Genomic DNA, 20,019 nt, shown 5'->3' on the forward strand with positions numbered 1-20,019 from the left:
GCCGCTGCGGGGCGGAACCGGCCGTTAACGGCTGCGCCCGGATCCGGCCCCCGTGCTTGGAAAAGCGCTGAGGAGAAACTTCCTGGCGTCCCTACGGCTTCTCCCGTGAAGGGGTGAGGAAAGCGCCTGGGGACAGTGCTTTTAAACGCTTGTTGCCCGTCAGACTCCGCCTGTGAGGGAAGAAAGTCCCAAAATCGGGAAATAACCCGACGCTTCGCCTCACGCTTCAATACCCATTACTGTCTATAAGCCACGTCCAGCTTTGTTGGGTATAAATCTGCGCAGAAGGGATGCTCCGAAGCAGGGCGGTAAGTGAGACCGCGCCGCCAAGACCCCTCAAGGTGTGCCAAGCCTGAAAGCCACCGCTCTTGGGACCGTGTGGTGACACAAGTCTCACTTTTCTTTAAAGTAAGGCACGGTTTTAGCTCTCCTCGGTGTCCTGCCCCGGGAGTGGCGACTGGCTCCACGGGGTGGAGCGGCGGCCGGGCTCTTCACCCCGCTTCGGTGGCAGCTTCGTGTGAGTCACGGCCCCATGGGCGATTTTAGCAGCAACTGCCTTCAACCGCGCTGGTCCCAGTATTGGCGTTTGGGGTTTTTATTTCTGAATCCAGCACTTAAAAGCATCCTTGGGTGTGGAAGCCTTTTCACCATAATAGATTACTTCTGTTTTGCTGCTCTCACGTGGGAGCTACATTGAGCCATCAGCTGTACCTCAGGCTGGCTTTCCTCAGAGGAAATGTGTCACTTGTGTCCTGGCCACCTCCTAAAGTCCATGTAAAACCCCCAGTGAGTGTCAGCCTCTACTCAAGAGGTTTAAGTGCTGACCTCCAAAACTGTATGCCCAGCATACCTGCTTCCACCATTCCTTGCTACCAAACACATAACTCAGCCTACAACCACTTTTCCATTAGCAGCAAGAAGATGTGGAGGAACCCGGTATTTTTATCGCACGCGTCACTTAGGGGATCTGGTTCAGCAGCAAATTCCATTCTGAAGCCCTTTTGTAACACACACGAAGGTCTCACTGCTCCTCTTCCTCAGTGAGGAAGAGCAGAGTGAACTCTGGTCTGACAATAAGACTGTGAAATTTTAACTTGGCAATATTAGAGAGTGGGTAAGCAGCCGGGATTTCAGACTGTCCAGTATCCCTCTGTTTTTTTCGGCTTCTGTCTCTATCCACCTGTTATCCCTAGTCATGTACTTGAAACACAGGCTCTTTGGGACAGGGGCTGTCAGTTCTGTGCGTGGCTGTGGCTGTGCAGCACCCAGCTGTGCAGTACCCAGCTGTGCAGCTCCCAGCATTCCCACTGCAGCACAAACAGCTGCCACCTTGCACACACTGTTGCAGACCCCTGCCACAGGGACAAGAAGCAACACCACACCTTCTAGTTTGGGGAATTGGTACTTAAAAAAGTGGTCCTTTTGCATGTATACCTAAAAACTAGTGATTTGTTCATTCTTTTTGTTACAACCTTTGGTTGAAGGTGTATTTTTAGTTCTTGATTATAAGGTCAATTCGTTACAGCAAATTTATTTATTTGCTTTTTAGTTTGTGAAATATTAAGCCTGTCAGTTAACCTCTCTGCCTATTGGAGAGATTAAAATGCAGTTCACCACAGCTTTAATATTGGTTCAACAACCAAAAGTTTCTCGATTGCCCATTGAATCGTGTGTCATTCACACTTAAAGGGCAACAAAACAGCAGGCCTCCCCCCTCGCAGAGGCCTGAGTAAACAGATGGGCTTTGCTGTGTGCCCCGCTAATGGTTTCACAAGGGTTAATGTAACAGTGCTTCGGTCTTAACTACACAGATGCTTCCCAAGGTTGCAGGCAGGAAAGCAAATGTCTCTCTCTGTTGGTGTTTGAAGCATTCATCTGCTCTCATCCTTCTCTGTCACACATCTTGGCCCAGTCCCCGTGTCTGGTTTGAATAAGATGAGCACCATATTTTGTGAGTAAGGCATGCAGATCTGGTCACTTGCTAGCAGATTGCCAATGTGATAAATCCATTATTCATTGATAGTATTTTTTTGTAATTTGCCAAATGACAAATCTATTTATTTTCTTTTTTAAGCAAGATGATATTGCAGTGACTCTCTGTTCTTTTGTTACATTATGTCCCCCAACACCAACTGCTTTACAGCCTGCTCTGGATAAATGAAATGGGGCTAACAGGGGAAGGCAGTATGTCTCCAGCTTCTCAAAGGGATTCATAGCTGAGTTGCCTACCTGTGTTATTCTTTCCAAGCCCAGATTGCAACTGTTCTTTTGAGCTGATTTTTCTCATGATTGCATCATCTCAATCTCGTCTTTATTTGAGATGAGATTAACCGGTAGTCCAATTGGCATGATGCAATTAGAAGTTCTGTTTGTAGAATAAGGTATTATTGTCCAAAAAATACTCATTGTCAAAAGAAATGGAAAAAAACCCCAAACAACTCTGTCAGATTTACGATAATGCCAAATCAAAAAAGTTTATGAGTTTTGTGCCACTATTAGGAAAAATGTGAGTTCCTTTTCCCTGCTTGCAGCCTTGCGTGGAGTTCATTGCTGTCACAAGGACCAGACTACCAACTCTCCAGAAGAGCACATTTTTTCATTTGTTATAATTTTTCAGTGCTAAAAGTAACTTGATTTGAGAAGGAGGTGCCGATCAATTCTTTGCTGATTCCTTGCTTTCTTTGTTTTCTCTCCTTTTATTTCCCCTTGCAGACCAGGTTTCCAAAGGTACATCAGGTGAGTTTACATGGGCAGTCTGGCAATGCATAGCTCAGTGCGGACCAGGATCATGATTTCACAGCCATGGACACAGCACCGTGCACTCTCCTATCACCCCACAGAAAAGACTCATGAAACAGTCATAAACCCACAGCCGCACCCCTGTCAAGTTGTCAGAGGAAGCCACACAGTGTTTGTCACCTTCAGGTTTCTATCCTGGCAGCTGGTCAGCGGAAGGAGGGCAGGTAATACTTTATAACAGAAAGTCCGCTGGGAAAAGCTTATCCTTTTGAAAAAAAAAAATGTATTTGAATCATTGGAAAGGCTTAGCATCATTTCAGCAGCCATGTTGGCTCTAGTCTGGCTTAACACTGGACTTTCCATTTTATATAAACACAGTCTGTTCGACCCTGCCTCTTAGGCCACAGTTTTCAATACCAAATCTATGTGCTCCCAGGTCACCAGCTTGGATCTGGGTCATGCACAGTATGTAGATGATCACATTTCTGACAAAGTAGCCGATGCGTATAACAAGGATTGTATTCAAATTTTAAGCTGGCCTCAGGGGGACAGACAATGGTTGATCTAGCACAAAGACCTGCTGGTACAGAGAGAACACAACAAAATTCATTGAACAGTTTAGAGTTTAGTGAGTTTGGCCCAGGTTATGACTTTACGTCACATGGCTGCTCGTGTCCCCCTGACCGCTGTGTCACGGTCTGCCCGTTACCAGATTTGCTACCAGCTATCAGAGCTATGCAGCAGGTCCCTTGGCGTAGCACAGATTTGCACGGGCAGCAGCAGCTCTGCACAGCTGCAGAGCTCCCTGCCTGCGGGGATGCAGGTTTGAGTCTTAAGCCCCTTTCTCAAAGACAGGTAACTGCTGTTACTCATCTCTAGAGGGATGAATAAACAAGTGTTTAGCCAAAGGTCATATACCAAGTTTAAAAAGTGTGTTTTCTGTTCAGGGCCACAAAAAGTTATTTTTCTAACTGATTCAGATTTTTTTAGAGGGGTCAGCATGTTGCAATTTGTATCTTTGCGTGGAAGAGTTGTTTATCCTGTTTGGCAAAGCATTGTCTAAGCAGGTTTCATTGTATTTCAGCACATGATTCATGAAAGGCTTATAGATTTATTTATTTAATACTCACAGTTGAAAGCTGTGAAAATGGACAAATCTAAAGTATTGTGAACAAAAGCCAGTATACAGGTAGAAAATCCAGTTTGCCTCCAATGACAATCCACAGATGATCATTAGGTAATAGTCATTCCCTGACCTTTTGCTGCTCATAGTGTTTCAGAGTCCATCACCACTATTGTCATCACAAAAAAATGAGGATTTACATATGATTTTCCAAGCATTACCTTACTCACACACGTGGTCCACAGAAGTCAGTAGGACTTTTTGCACAATAGCAATACCCTACCTGACTAGAATTTAGGGCTTCCCAGTAAGGTCAGTGAGAATTTAAAGTTCATTTGGAAGTTGCAACAGATATATTAACTGAGTCAGAGTGAGTCAGGTTTAGAACTGGGTTTGGTTCTATAAGCATGTAATTAAAAAAGTACACCCTAATGGGAAACTGTTGTTGCATAAGAATCAACATCCTACTTCTTGCCTTGATACTGGAATTGTTAGTGATAGATGTCTTCTATACATGACAGCTAGGAGATCTTGGCGTAGCCTGTTGAGAGAAAGATTTGTCTGGTCCATTTTTTGAATACAATGTATTCAGAGAGAGTTCTTTTTCAGCTGGATGGGGGAAGGAGGGTAGCCTGAGGGTCTTCCTGGCTTGGGTACTTACCTTGGAAAAACAATGTCCTGGCCATGCCTTCCCTGTGCCCTAGAGAGAAGCCGTACTGTCATTTCATGTAATACTCTCATGAATTCAGAATTATTTTGATAAAGCAATTAAATTTTCAGAAAAAAAAAATAGTTATTTCAGATCACACCACCTATATAAACAGTCTTGCCTTAAACAAAATACTGGTTGCCAAGAAAAGGAAACATCAGAAAGGTATGAAATCTGGCCTTAGTATTCACTCCAATTCCCTTGGTGACCTGGGTCAAATAATTTAATCTCTATTTCCATCTCCTTGCCACTCAATGGTTAATAATCTCACATTGGTGAGAAATACCCTATTTTTTTTATCCAGTATATTCTTTTCTTTCTAAATAAATATCTATAGAACTAAAAATAAATTACTGACTCCAGTTAATGAAAAGATTTTTAAGCCCTTAAACATTTCTACGTACAAAAGAGTGAGAAATAAATAGTTAGATAAGGAGACAGATGCAAAGTAGTTCTAATGATTTTACTAAATTCATTTAATTTTATGTGTATCTACAGTTGGCAATAGTACAACACATATTGAATAATGAGGGCTATTCTTATGGCTGGTTTATCAGTAACCAAAGTTAAGTTAGGAAGACCTACATACATCAATAGCTCTGTCAGACTTCTTGTAGAGTTTTGTTTGTTTATATTTTTTCCATGATAGGGTTCCTGCACAATTTATTCCCTAACGGTAGAGCTGTATTGGATCCTATACTTGGATTGTCGCCATTTTCTTCCATTCAGCTTTAAGACAACCTACACAAAATTCCTAGTTAGGTGAAAGTTGCCCCTGCCTGCTGCTAAAAGTGCATATATATGTCTACATATAAATATATGTGTGTATATATGTACACTGTTGACACTGTGCTAAACTGAGCTAAGCAGTAAGAAGAAAGGTCTTCTGAAGTTTTTACTCAAAGCAAAATCTAAACTTCATTGAGTTCATTTTTTTTTTCCTTCAAAAGTGCAGAAATAGGACCTGAATTGCCATATATTTACATTTTTAATCCACTAGGCGATTTTATTAAGAGGGTCTCAAATCACTACACAGAAATCATTTCCACCACTGCAGCTTGTGCTGAGGTAGCGTGTTTTAGAAGTGGATCACAAACCTGATTTGCAAAATAAAAAATATTATCAATATATTGTATAGTTAATAGAAGTTTGATTATAAATTTATTTTAGCTTACCTTGGACCCTTTACCTGGGTATGAAACTATCTGACTCTCAGGTAAACAGAGCACAAAAGTGCTTTGTGTAAAAATTACAAAACCACCAATATCAATGATTAAAGAGAAACTTAAAGTCAAATGGCAGCATTTTTGTAAACTGAAATAGGGAGATGATTTTACCTGGTCCTCATTTCCCTGTCCAAACGGCACACAAGAAGAAAGATTTGTCTTGCGCACACCCCATCAGTCAGTTTGATAGGATACAGGAGAATTATGTTCCCAAATGGAAAACAACTGCTGGGACTTTAACACTAGCAAAGAGAAGGTTATGTTGGTAGAGTGGGAAAAGCACTTTGCAAAATTAGCAGGAGCAGCATCTGGCCCATCTGCTGCGGATGTTTGTCCAGCAGTCATTTATCAAAGGCACACCGAGGCAGACTCGGACCCAATCCTGCCTGATGCCTGGAGGGGTGGAGCTAGTGAGATGTGGTGCGGTGCTGTACCCCCGGCAGGTGAAGCAAACACGGCACAGCTGAGCCCCTGGCACAAGAGCAGAGGAGGAGGCAGAGGTACCATTCAGCTCCCTTCAAGCGCGGCACTGCTCCGGGCTGAGGAAGCCTGGGGAGTAAGGCTGCGATAGCAGGTGGTGCAGGGGAGAAGGGTCACTGGAACAGACAAGATGTCCCCACCATCCCTGAAACCACATGCAGATGGTGGAAACCTCCTCCTTCTGCTGAAGGGAGACATGTGGGACAAAGCAGGGAAGACTCTCTCTTGTATATCAGAAATGGTGCCAGCATACCCTGTCCCACATTTGTCTGGAAACTTGCTCAAAATCAGGCCTAAGAGATACAAATTTACTGATGGAAAACCAGAGCTATTTCTGCACGGAGCATGCTGATAGCCCTTTTTATATTGTATTTAAAGACCGTGATTCAAGAGGCCTCTGTTCTGCCTAAATCACTCTAACTCCTCCTCTCCCTCTTACTTAAGTCTTCAGCCACCAGGAGACAGAGGGATTTAACGCCAGGCTGGCTGAATCTGGGCCTCTGTGCACATGCAGCAGTGGAACAGTGAGCTAGAAACAGGCTTTTTGAAAAGCTATACGGCCTTAAAAAGAAGACAAAATTTCCTCCTCTCTTTTGCAGTCTTCCCCTTGCTGCTTCTTTTTAAAGGATGTTAGATATGCAATTATTTTAATTCAGTGATTTTCTTAAGAGCCTAAACTTATCCGCAGACTCTGCAATGTAAGAAAGGTGCATTTACGCTACCTACTAGAGCTTTACTTGCAAATAGAAGTTATTTTTTTGTAAGGGGAAAAGAGTAATAGGAAATAAAAAAATTATTTGAATATTTGCTTATCTTTAAAAATAACACCTAAAATCTGAGCAGGTTTGATTTTTTTTTTCACTACTTGTCTTGTATTTAAACGTTTTAAGTAGAATTGGCAGCAGTATCACAACTAGTTATTGCAGCCAAGAAAACCAACCTGATCAGGAATCAAAGATCTCATTAGCTTTAGCAACAGTTTCTCTAGAAAGCTGGAAAGCAAGCTACTGTTGTGGTATCTTCTATAGCATTCTCCTATCTTCAAATCTTAAAACATGCTGTACACATTAATGAGCAGTCTCACAAAATACCTGTGGTCTTGTGGTTAAGACAGCTCAACTCAATTTCAAAAGAAAGAAGTTCAAAGCCTTACTCTGTCACAGCCAGCTCATGCAAGACTAAGAAAGACTCTGATCCTGAAGTGCTTTAAATTTAGGCATGAGAGTAATTCTGTTAAATTCAGCGGGAAGAACGTGCTTAAATGTTTGCAGATTAAGGGGATTTAAGGGTATCTTTGAGTTCAAAGTCCAAACAACCCTCCTGCAGCTGCTAACAACCTCACCTCTGACTGTCCATTGGAGCACCTGAGGAGCTTCCAAAAATCATTCCACGTACTTCCCTGCAGAGGGAGGATCAGTGGCAGAGGGTCTGCTGGAAGGAGCAGAGCAGGAGGAGGAGGAAGAGCAATAATATCTTAAAACACAACTGTTTAACTACTGCTGCAGCCATCTTGGCACGTGTCTGCCCAGGCCTTTGGTCCAGGCTTGGCCAAGCTCTACAGAACAATGACTACCTCTTGACCAAGGCCTTTTCTGGGTTCACGTGCTAACTTTGCTCGCTTCCGTGTGGCACGTGTGGATCCTGAATTAAAAGGCATATTCAGAGTAGGTCTGATCAAACCAGTTGGGTGAAAATGCTGGGGCTCCATCCATCAGCTGGGTAAGCCACAGCCTCACCCAGACTGTGGGTCATCTCAGTTCAGCTCCCCACTCTGCCCCACAGGACTTCAGTTTGCTTCCCAGGGCTGTTTCTAGCTATAAGTTTCACCTCCACAGTCTAGCCCTAGCAGTGTTTCTTAGTGGACTGGCTTAGCTAGTTTTTTCAAAGCTTTTTAGATTTCATGGCTTATACCCTTATGTGGCCAGCTCTCCTCACGTGTTGCCTGTGTAATCTCAGGAGAAAGCAAATACCGCGACTCTGTGGCACTTGCCCTTGTGGCAAGTGCTGTTGGCATTAGCAAAGTACCACTATTATAAAACACTGCTTGAAAATTAAATGGTAAATCACACTCAATAGTTTGCTTTGTACATTACAGCTTTTTTATCATCATTGATGAGAAGTTTATACCTGTCATTCCTTCATCGAGGAGCAGCATTTAAATATTTCCTGTACATTCATCACAAGCTTTTTCCTTTATTCCTAATAAATTTATTCCTAATAAATTACTACATTATGTATAACACTTCCTTAGACTGTATATTACTCTTGCTTCTGCAAAGAGTTGACTCATTGGTTGTGTTGAGCCTGGGATGCAAAGTGGAGCCCCAGAGGAGAGGAGCTCGGAGGAATGGAGAGGAAAAAGGGGTCATTTAATCCTCTGAAAATACAGCTTTGCAGAGACCAAAGAGTAGGTCTGTCATTTGAATCAGTGACTGTTCTGAGGGCAATAAAAGTCACAAACAAATGTTGGTACCACAAGTGTTAGAAGAACTTATAAATCATATGAGAAAGGCTAAAGCAATTAGTACAATAGTTCTTCTTGAAACATACTGATCTTCAAATATAGGTTTACAGCCTCCCTTCTGGACAATAATTTTCATAGCAGAAGTCTGGCAAAAAACTTTGGAAACCACATTCAGTAAGTATTCTTGGTCTCTACTGCAAGGATAATTATGTTTCCTTTCCCCTGCTTTCAGGACTTTCTCCCCAAAATTTGATAATTTAATTAGAAATTGTAGTGACAGGCAGGGAGTTCACCAGACTGGAATTGCAAGTTTCTGCAAGAACCATGTCTACAATGGTCTTTTAGTGTAAAAGACCACTTTGGTCACCTTTTCCTCAGTAACAGCATCCTAAAAATGAAACTGGAAGACTTGAGAAAAGTACAAAAAAAGATCGCAGGGCATATAAAGACTTGAACATAACAAAAAAAAAGGCATGAAAACAGCTTTAAAACGGCAGATTCAGTGGACAGAAATTAGGCCAACACATCAAATATACATTGTTTATTGTTGATGCCTGAGGCCACAAAATTATTTGGAGTCTTTGGCTTTCTGTGTGTACAAGATGACGGCAGAAGCCAGACAATGGACTGATGTTTGTTCTTTCAAACCCAGCCACCAGATGAGTGGGGTTGTTGTTTTTAAATATTTAGCGTTTCGTTGGAAGGCTGGCACCTCTCACATGCTCCTTGAAAGAGAAACAGCACCGCAAGTATCCGGCGCAAGTTCAAAATCCTCATTCGGCCCTCAATTATCCATCCCTCCCACACAGACAGAGCTGTATTTGCAACTTATTAGTTTGGGGCCTACTTTTTTTTATTGTGGTTTTGATTTAGTTTATGGCACTATATATTTTTGGCATCTGTTCTTCAATTTTAAAGTGATTTTCATGGTCATGGGAGGACGTAGAGACCAAAAGCTCTAGCAGAGCAAGGCACAGAAAGGTGCGGTGTGCTGAGTACATCAGCAGCAGTGGCCTTCGGATCAGGGTCATAGCAAACGTGTTTTCCCTATGCAGCTTTTCCAAAGCACCACAGGCCTGCTATATACAGACAACTATTTGTAAGGACCTCGTCTTGTGTTTTCCCAAAGTAACTTACTTTTTCAAGAAAGCAGAGGGGAATTGCCCCGGCCACTGGGAGATGTTCATTTTAATACCAAGTCCTGTGTGAGCATCTGAGCGTCAGTATTCAAAACAAACCCAAGAGAACGACCGATCTCACATACGGACAGCGTTGCTTGGTGGCTCTCCTCCCTTTCTGTAGTCGCAGGAAGAGATCACCAGAGGGCAAATGTGTTCAGTTGGGAAGGGGGTGGGAAGAATTCCTCCTCCACTGATTTATATGCAAGGTTCCTGTCAATCATTAGCAAGATTTGATCACTTAAGTCCTTCCAGCGATCTTGAAATACTTCTCTTTAATTTACAGCTTGATCTGGGTAATTTGCTGGTGGTTTCAATGGTGGACTAAGGAGATTTTGCTCAAATTTGTTCAAGAAGAAAGAGAAACTGGCATTCCTCTAAGCTCTTGTGGTTTTTATTTTGCCCTCCATGGCTGCAGATGCAAGAATGGGCAGATATCTCAAAGCTGAACACCTTCAGGTCCCATGGGACCAAATCGGATGTAATTTTAACCATGACAGAAAAAGATGCTACAAGTTTTCAATACCAGAAGTGGGAAGGGCATACTTCCATGCAGGACCCTCAGCAGATTTCTGGGGTGAATTCTGGCTCTGGAGGCCAGGAGCAGCTTCTCCACTCACTGACACTTAGTGTGGTCAGGATTTGTCCTATAAAGGCCCAATTGACACGAACATGAATGAGATTCTTTATTTACTGCCTACAGCAGGTTTGTATGAAGCCTGCCTCCTTTGGATCCCTGGCAATTTCTTCTGCAGTGTTTGTGTCAAAACACAAACCTCTTCGTGATGAAAAAGGTGAACACGCATACTGCACATGAAAGCAATCAACAGAGACCTTTTTTCCTGAAAAAGTAGGGGAGAGCCAGGCAGCACTGTGCACCCTTTGTTTGTGTTCTGAAAGGAGCCAAATTCAATGGAAAAATAAAATGTATATCCCAAAGGCTTCACGACTCCCTTTTTATTCAGTGTTACTGTACTGGAAAATTCTTTTATATAGCAATATTTTACTATCTTTTGACAAAATTCTAGCTTTATTGTGATCAGTTGCTGGGGTTTTATTGCACTACTATATGTTTGGTAACTCAATCTGTAGTTAAGGCTGCTGGTATATGTTTGAACAAAATAGGTTTAGAAATGGACTACTTGCCTGGTGCGGCTTGAGTCTTTTTCTATCTTTGTGTGTAATTTTCTACTAATAGACACAGTTTCACAGTACTGTATATTTGGCTATTATCACTACGTCCTCTGTTTACTGTCAGTTGAATCATGGATTTTTCCCACTGGTTTTCTTGTTTTGAAGACCTATGCTTTAAAAAAAAAAGGGCAACTAAATGTGATCCAGAGCAATGCATGTTTGCCAATTTTGCCGAAGCTGCTGATTCAACAAGGTCTTTCAGCGTCTATAAATTTAGGGCATGACCGATGGGGCTGTTTTTGAAACAGTACCACTAGTCATATGTTTAAAGTTACACTTGTGTTTAAGTACTTTGTGGAATCAAACCTTAATGCTGAGAGCTAAGATGAGATGACTCATTTAAGGGAAAAAATAATATATGTGAAAAAATATTCCCACTTCCTGACAAGTCATCGAATAGCTGCTTTTATTAAAATTCCAAAGACGAGCTTTTCTTAGTTGACTATACCATTGTAAGTCAGGAAGCGCAAACCTCAGTAATATCATCAATATGTGATTTAAGAGGATTCAGCTCCATAAGCAGCAATAAAAAATAGTCAATGTAAATAAGAGATACTTTGTTAGTTTCTTAAGGAAAATCTCTCTAATGCAAAACATAGCTGATCAATGCATTCAGCTAACTTCAAGTGAAGAAACAATTCTGAAAATGTCCATTCACAGTTTCAAGTAATGCAGAAGGCCAAGCGGAAAGTACTAGTGACAGACAGTTTGCCCCTAAATCCATAAATTCTTTGAGCATAGTGTAGTGTTGGGTGTTAAGTGTTAAACATCCTGAAACCTTCATCGGCAGTTTGTCCATCGGTAGGCAAATCTTCCAGATGGTCTTTGGATGATCAATTATGTTGCTCCTAATTGCAAGTTCCTCCTCTATGTGTCTCCTTCCCTGCTGCTTCAATGTGAAGAAAGGTAAAGCCTTTAACCATTAAGCATCTGGCACAACTTACATAAACAATTCTTAGCACTGCATTTGAGAATGTTTACAAAATTGGTAAGGCTCAAGTGGGCATTTCACTTTTAGTATTTGTTTTTCTACACAAAATATCTCAGAAACAGAAACAGGTAGTGCATTCTCACCTCTTTCTGATTCCATATGTTTTTTTCATGAATGCCATTTACAACAAGGTAGCTCTTCCAGACGTTGTAGCTGCAGGAACAAAATGTGCAGATGAACAACAACAACCAAAAAAAAAAACCCAAACCAAACCAACAAACCAAACAAACAAAAAGTTCCATGTTTAAGTAATACTGTCTTCCTCTGCCAAGTAAACCAAAGCCCCTAATGGCTACAGGCTGGGGCTATTTTTCACAGATCTCTGTAAAAACAAATGTAAGAAATGCATTCATGAAGTCAGTGGGATTTTGCATTCATTAATCCGCTTTTTTATAGCAGCAGAACGATAAGACTTTATTTCTTTTTTGCCATCATGAGTTCTTTACTTGTTTTACCTTTCAAAATCATGCTTCCTAAGATTTCCTTATAAATGAAGGAATGAGGTCTTTAGGTTATTTGAAACCTTTGAATGACTTCTTGTTGACATATTTAACTGTTCAGTCCAATAGAAACAAGAATAGGCCTCAGATGAATCTTCCCCTGAATACGTACCACTACATTCAATTTTCCCAGTCTCTTAAAACATGCTGTGTTCTTGTGCTTATTCAGACAGTTTTGAGATATCACTGGCGTGGTTTATGGCAGCTTCTGTTAAGACTCTCCTGGGTATAGAGACCCTTGTTAAAATACTAAGTAACTACTATTTCTAATCTTATTTGAAGCATATTTGGTGCTAATCTCAGATATCCCGTGTTGGTCTTGTTCTTTGCCAAAGTCTACTGAAACTTAGTCAAAGTTGTAAGTACTGACCGTTACATTTGCTGTCACAATTTGTGACATCATGTACCACTCCATTTTTCAAATGCTGAAGTAAGTATATTTCCTAGTAGTCTCTATTGACACAAAATAATGTTTTGTACAGGAAATCAGTGAATGATCTCTCACTGACTTCAATACAAATAAAATTAGATTCAGCATTCTGCACTTCAAAAGGTAGTCATAGATAAACAACCAAGTTATTAAGAGTCTACCATTTGAACTAAGTGGAATCTCTGAATCTTTTGGGAAATGTCCCTCTTTAGTTGTCATTGGTTAATTACCTTTAGGGATTTCCCACCTATTTATCTTCCCCATTTAACTCCTTAATCTTCTGATAACTGGCTAATAGCTGATATTAAAAGCTTTCAAATCCATTGAGATTTTGGTTTCATTTTGCAAGTGATGTATTGTTTTTGTGTTTTGAACTGTGCTACAAAGTTTGCTTAAAACAGGAGGCAGCAATAATTACCTCAGTCGTCTTGGTGGCTTCAGCAGTGACTTGCCAGATCTTTTTAGGAGGTTTATATAAGAGACAGCATCTCTAACCAGAGAGCTCTTGTGCAGTCCTGATACATTCAGCTTATCCAGAAGTCTGCAAAAGGATTGATCTGTTTTTATTTGTCCAAATATCTGACTATTTACATACTTGTGGGAAGGGAAAAAAAAAAAAGGACTCGAGACAGCCAAAGTGTTCCAATGAGTCAATCAGGGCAAGGAATATGTATTCCATCTGTACTCAGCTTTGAGGAGCTGGATGAACTTATTTTAGCTTTTAAAATAGTTTCTCCATACATGTTAATAAACCTTTAAATTTGATTTATTCGTCTTCCTTCAATACAACTCACAATTCCTTAAGCACTTTACTTTTGAAACCTGCAGCTTGGAAAGATTTTAACATCGTAACATCTCCTGATTTTTGTGGGCTGGTGTTACGTTTATTACTCAGAGCTATGTGCCAGTGGTGTACTTGGGCTGACACAGACAATAGGCTGAGGTTAACCTGTGCCTCAAGGAACTTGTCTTCTAACCAGACTGAGATAACCACCAACTCCAAGCACCTGCCTAGCATTGTGGTGGAGAAATCACGTTTTCCTGTGGGTGAAGGTGTCCAAAGAAGAAGACGGGATTGGTTAGTTTTAGTTAGCAGTACACTGGAGCTGGTACTGGCCTTGCAACGTTCATGTGTTTCAGAGAAAGAGATGAAGGCTCGAAGAGGTGACGCTCACTGTAGGAGGGTATTCTGGCTGGCGGGACAGAGTGATAGAGGAACGGAGAAACTCTAGGGAAAGGAGCTGGCAGGCCCAACGTGTCCAAGAGTAGAACAACAAAGAGTGTAAATAAAACCACAGATACTGCAGAGGAAAGTAATAATACGTAACAGAGTACCTGGGCAGTTTCCTACTTTTTGGCAACTTCAACTGCCATGTCTTCCAATAGATGCCCTTTGTCCCCCAAATCCCAAGGAATGTGATAATGTAAAAGGTAGTCCCCAGAAAGACCCCACTCATGTATATAAGGAGTCAGCAAGATAGCCATTTGGATTACATCCCATATTTCTAGAAATGTGTGGAAAAAAATCATTCTACAGAGAAAGAAAGGAGGAGAATCAAAAGAAGAATTTGCTTTTTGTTTAAGTAGGTAATATAAATTAGATATTTGTTATAATCTTTGTCCGTTTGTCTATATTCAATTCTTTCTCAAAGGTCATTTTGTCATACTGGCTCAGCAATGCTGTGAAATATAATTAAGTCTGTCATTTGATGTAAGACAGAATGTGGTCCAATTTAAATAGAAAGATAATGGCTTTTATCCATTTTTTTTCTCTCAAAATGCTTCAGCAGTGTTGTCAGAGATCAAAATCTGTGCTGCCAAATAAATACATGGAATTCCTCATGCTAGTGGAAACTGAGGAGCCAAATTCTCATGCAACAAGTATCTGTATCATATATATATCAGTGGAAGAGAAAGAAGACTCATATATATCACAATGTCACATGTATTTTAGCAGAGAAGAAAGAGGACTCTTGTTCATCTGTTTTATCATGACATTACAAACATGAGGAGCATCTGCTGAACTCAATGGTTTTAGCAGAACAGCAACTTAATTTTTGTTACTAAAAGATATTTCAAAAGCATTTTTGCAAAAGGTGCTTTGAGGTCTCACTGACATTAATGGAAGTTTGGTTTCAAAACGAAAGGAAAAAATATAATGTTGACCTTATCAGGTCAAGCTAAGCAGAAGGAATATTTTCCTTTCACTGAATTACATCATGGTACTGTATTTTGATTTGTCCTTGAATAGACTTTCTGAGGAGCTGAGTCTCAGAGAGTAGAGAAAGTGATAAACATTGACTGATTTGCACACAGTCATTCAAAAACCAATAGCAGATAAAGACCCAGAGCTCACATCTTCTGGCTGCAGCAACAGCCATGCTGCTGATTCAGTAGCACTGTTAATATCAAGCCTGGCTTAAGCACACAGGTACATTTTGAGCATTTGAGCACTACTCAGGTGCTCAAAAGCAGAGAACATACCTAAGCACATTTCTGAATCATGATCTAACTTTGTTTGCTAGGGAGCTTGGTGAAGCTTGCACTGCATCTGACTTCTGTACCCATTCAGTTGGCAAACAAAAAAGCTTCAGGCTCCGTCTTGCCTCATCCAGAGCCAGCACTGCAAGAGACCAAAGAAGAGAAATCATCTTTATTTCACGAGAGTGGCCACCGTTCACTGATGAATATAGGTAAAATGGTTTAAATTAGGGCATTGAAATGCATCTCAGCCCTAGCTCAAGCCTTATTTATTCGTGTGCACTGGAACAGCCCAGGCACAAGCCCTCAGGCTGCATGGCAACTTGGCAGCAGAGAAGATAAGCCCCAGCAGAAAGGTGCAGTGGACAGCTAGAGCGGGGGAGGCATGGGGGGTGGGAAACAGACTGATTGCGTGCAAGGCATCTGTCAGAGCCTCAAATGAAGACTGGAAACTTGGAAACTAGTGATAGTGTCAATCCCAGCAGCACCCAACACAAGGTGCTCTATAGGTTTCATACAATCAAAAAAATCGATAAAAGATGGAATAGTGTTCTAGATTTCTAGCATCCTATACAACTATCCTGTTTTAAACTTCAATCTAAACCTTCTACTTTTGTTCTGTTTTTATCAAAATAATATTTCAACAGTGATGTATGCAACAGTTCATTTTAATCAAAGAGACTAGTTAGCAGTGTGAGCTAGAAGATCAGTTTCTTATGTCTCTGCATGACATGTGATTTATTTCCTTCTGTAACAAAGTGCAGTGTTTGATTAGAGCATTTCCAAATTGCCGTCGTCTGTCTCCCATGCGGCATTTTCTAGTGGCTGGTCTTACAGTTGAGCTCATTTACAGAAACTACCCGCAACAGGGGCACAAATTTTACTCTACTGCACCAAAAAACTTCAATGAGGTTTTACACCTTGACGAGAAATTTATAACATAAAGTTGCATTTTCAACAGTTCTTAGTTGTCTTGGTCTATATTTTATTGTCAAACATCTGTCAAAAATCAGTTTGGCTTTTTTTAAGCAACATCTGGAGTAAATTCAAGCAACTGTCTGCTGCTGTGACCTTACAACACTACACTATAATACTAATAAAACACACTTTAAAAAAAATTTCTCTGTGTTCTGTTAAGCACTGCCTATTTACAAGAACAAGCTAATTTTGTGAAGACAAATCAGAGCTTTGCATGTCATAGAAGACTTATTTTAAAACTTATTCAGTTACATGGATCAGTTTGCACCCTCTTTCATCAACAAATAATTGAAAAACATCATCAGCCAATTTGTCCCAGATTTGTAAGCCCTAGGGAACTAGATTTCAGTGGGAAAAAAAAAAGAGATAATGAAAGTAAGTAATATTACAGACTACACTGAGCCAGGTCTGTTTCCACTCTGCTTCCAGATCTGCAAGTTGAGGGGAAGGTAAAGGGATCCTTTATTTAATAATTAGTTAAGTCCTAATTAGTTTCAGAAGCCTAGGGAAGGGAGTAAACTAAAATCCTAGCTATGAATGAATTTATGTGGACGTTTTCTCTAAGGTTATTAACAAACAGGAGTAAGCACTGCAAGAAAAGATTCGTTTGTGTGATGTAGGTAGAAGACACAGGAAAGCTTCCAAGCACTCAAGAAAGTACCTTCTCATATCTGCAATCACCATAGCTATAGTAATGTTATTGCCATTACTCCCGTATTAACAAACAGCATTGGCAATACGTTCTATTATGCCTTGAAAAGGCAGTTATTATGCTTACCTGGAAAAGACCCACATGCACCATATAGCAAGAAAGTCAGAATATACCCCAACATACTGTATAAAGCAACAAGATACAGGAATAGAAGACAAGGTAGATGCGTCCATCTTTGAACTAACATGAAGACAGTGATAACAAAATATGTACTGATCTACCTTGGGGTCTGCTATGTTCATACGAAGGGCACACCGACTAGGCTGGCATAAGGAATTAGGAGAGGAGTAGTTCTCTCTTCACAGCAGCTGGAAAGGGAAAGCCAAGCGACATGGAAGCTCAATGAATTAAAGCCGTAGCCCGTTAGACCCTGGTGGTACAGCCAGGTCAGCACTGTTATTACTGTCAAGTCAAATCATGCCCACATAACTTCTGTTTCTGGGAAGGAAGAAATATTTGCATTTATTTATCTTTGCACTAAGAGGCAAAAATTCCCATGAAAGCCATGAATGACTTGCTGACTGAGTTCAGCTGCAAGAATGCCTAACCATGAGGCCAAACGTGTTGCACAAACATGTTTATCCCTCCAGGTCCATCCTGACTCCATTTTGCATTGTTCCCTGAGGTGGACAAACCTCTAAAGCTTCAAAGTAAAATTAGGGTCAGAATAGTACACAGTCGTTCCCATATGGATCCAAGTTTCACAGCATGGAAATCCCAGCTGGTTTGAAAGCAAGCTGGAAATATTATGAGACCAGATTCTCTTCTGACTGTTGGGTGTGTTTGTTTTGCCTCCGTGGGGAGAATGTGGGTTCCCTAAGCCACGCTCTGCATTTAGACTCTCTACCGGGAAACCCTAGAGAGGAAATTCTAAATCATAGCTTTCTACACGCTATATTTGACAGCTGGGTCTTGGAAACTTGCAGTGTCTCTGCTGCTCTCCTGGCTGAAGCCAACAGGATTTCTACAAAGGACTCAATGGGTTTCCCACTGAGGCCCAACAAAGATGTTAGTAGTATCAGTTATGATGGAGAATTCTTATCCTAAGCATTATCCTTTGTTTCTCTTTTACAAACAGAAAAAAAACCACTTCAGGAAGAAAGAGCATAATGGCATTGATACAGGTTCACGTATACCTGACCACGCCAGGTGTAGAGATGAAAGGCTTTAGATAGATACTATTATTTCCCTCAGTGAATTTGCATCCTTTCTTTATGTTCTTCACCAAATACAATAAAACTTGGCAATATTTTATCTTGATACCTTCGCTTCAGCAGTTTTAAAGAAACAAAGATTTTTTTTTCTGTTTTCAAAGGGACTTTGTGTAAATCAAACACAAAATTCCAAGTGGTTTGACATGTCATCTCAGCTTTCAGCATGTCAAGAGAGAAGACTCGATGTTCACTGGCCACCTCAACAATGTTCTGCCCTGAAGTCTATTATTTTGTCATGTGATTTGATCTCTGAAAACTCACATTTTTAGGCAGCATATTTACCTGCTCTTCTTTGTAAGACGTGTATACCAAGAGCCCTTGCCTTTCCTCTGGGATTGTGTAATTTTTTGAGCTACCTATGAGAAAACAGCAGCATGACCTACTGCATCTGCTGGAGAATACTGAATGATAATTACATACATCAATATAATCATCAAGCAACATCACCTGTTTTAAAGGTAAGCCAAGCTTAGTCACAGCTGGAGATGAGAGATGGGAAAGGTAGAAGTTGGAGGTAAGAAAGAAGATTTCAGGGCATAAGTTTGCTTCACTTGAGCTCATTTCTCCCCCTTGCACAAGCTGAAGGTTGGCATTTGAAGTGGGGCTGTCATGCTGGACATCTTTGGTCTTCTGAAACACCTGGACCTCTGCAGCATGACCTGCCACAGCTGAGCATCCTGCAGAGCCACAGGAGCTCTCCCGCGGATCACCACGCATGATCACCACCAGTGAGATGCAGGCTGGGGTTTTACCTGACAGCTGTTGCCCTGTGATGATCTGTATTTCTTCTTGTGGGAAAGAAAGGTCTGTGGGTCCTGTTTGTGGCAGAAATCTCATTTATTTGAGCACAGATGAAAAGCTGAATGAAGCTAAGCTGTGTTTAGGAACATTAATATAACATGAAAATCAATCAATGAAAACATACAAGAGTCAACTTTTACTTAGGCTAGTTTGAAGTTAGTGAATAGATCAAAGTAGTTAAAATAAAAATAATGACTTACAAAGACTAATGATAGAGAATAAGAACCTGTACAAAAACAAACAGAACACCTGCCTGAACTTGAGGGTGGCAAGGGAATTATCCCCAATGAAACATATTTCCTGAAACATGTTTACATGAAAATTGCTTAGGGGTTGGGAGCACAAAGTAATTAGGTGAAAAATGACTAGATGGGTGAGGTTAGCTGCTCTGTTTGTCTAGTCAGCGTTTTAGGGCCAATGCAATGGAAGCAGAGAAAGGGAAAGGAGGGCACTGGAGGTAAAAAAAAAAGGAGCAAAGGACACATTTGTTTATTTGCCAGAGCCAATAATAATAACCCATAAAGCTGCAGGGCTGAAATTATTAGAGCTGATCAAGGATCTCTTACTGTAATGCCTTTCCAACAGAAAATTCGGTTTCCATCAAGTTGTTGCTTTCCAGAGGAAAATTATATTTAAATGTTATTTTCTGGGAAAAAAAACAGTATTTTGAGTTGTTAAATTGACCCAAGATGTTTTATTTTAAGTCAGTTAGCTAAACTGTTTTTCCTTCCTATGGCCACTTGCTTCATATGAGCTCTAGACCAAGCACTTCGCTGTCTTAGGGCTGGTCTGGCCATTG

The 20,019-nt window shown here is 40.8% G+C and overlaps 1 long non-coding RNA gene across 2 annotated transcripts; it reads left to right on the forward strand.

Annotated features, from left to right (window-relative positions):
• The first annotated feature begins 49 nt into the window (after window positions 1-49).
• Window positions 50-15,804, forward strand: LOC141740071 (uncharacterized). 2 transcript variants are annotated; one of them, XR_012585874.1, is made up of 3 exons: window positions 50-308; window positions 2,713-2,963; window positions 15,560-15,804. It is a non-coding gene; the product is annotated as an uncharacterized LOC141740071 (long non-coding RNA). The 2 variants fall into 2 exon arrangements; XR_012585875.1 differs by lacking the exon at window positions 15,560-15,804 and adding an exon at window positions 10,206-10,793.
• The last annotated feature ends 4,215 nt before the right edge of the window (window positions 15,805-20,019 follow it).

This window comes from Larus michahellis, chromosome 3 (genome assembly GCF_964199755.1).
Source record: "Larus michahellis chromosome 3, bLarMic1.1, whole genome shotgun sequence".
Lineage (NCBI taxonomy): Eukaryota > Metazoa > Chordata > Aves > Charadriiformes > Laridae > Larus > Larus michahellis.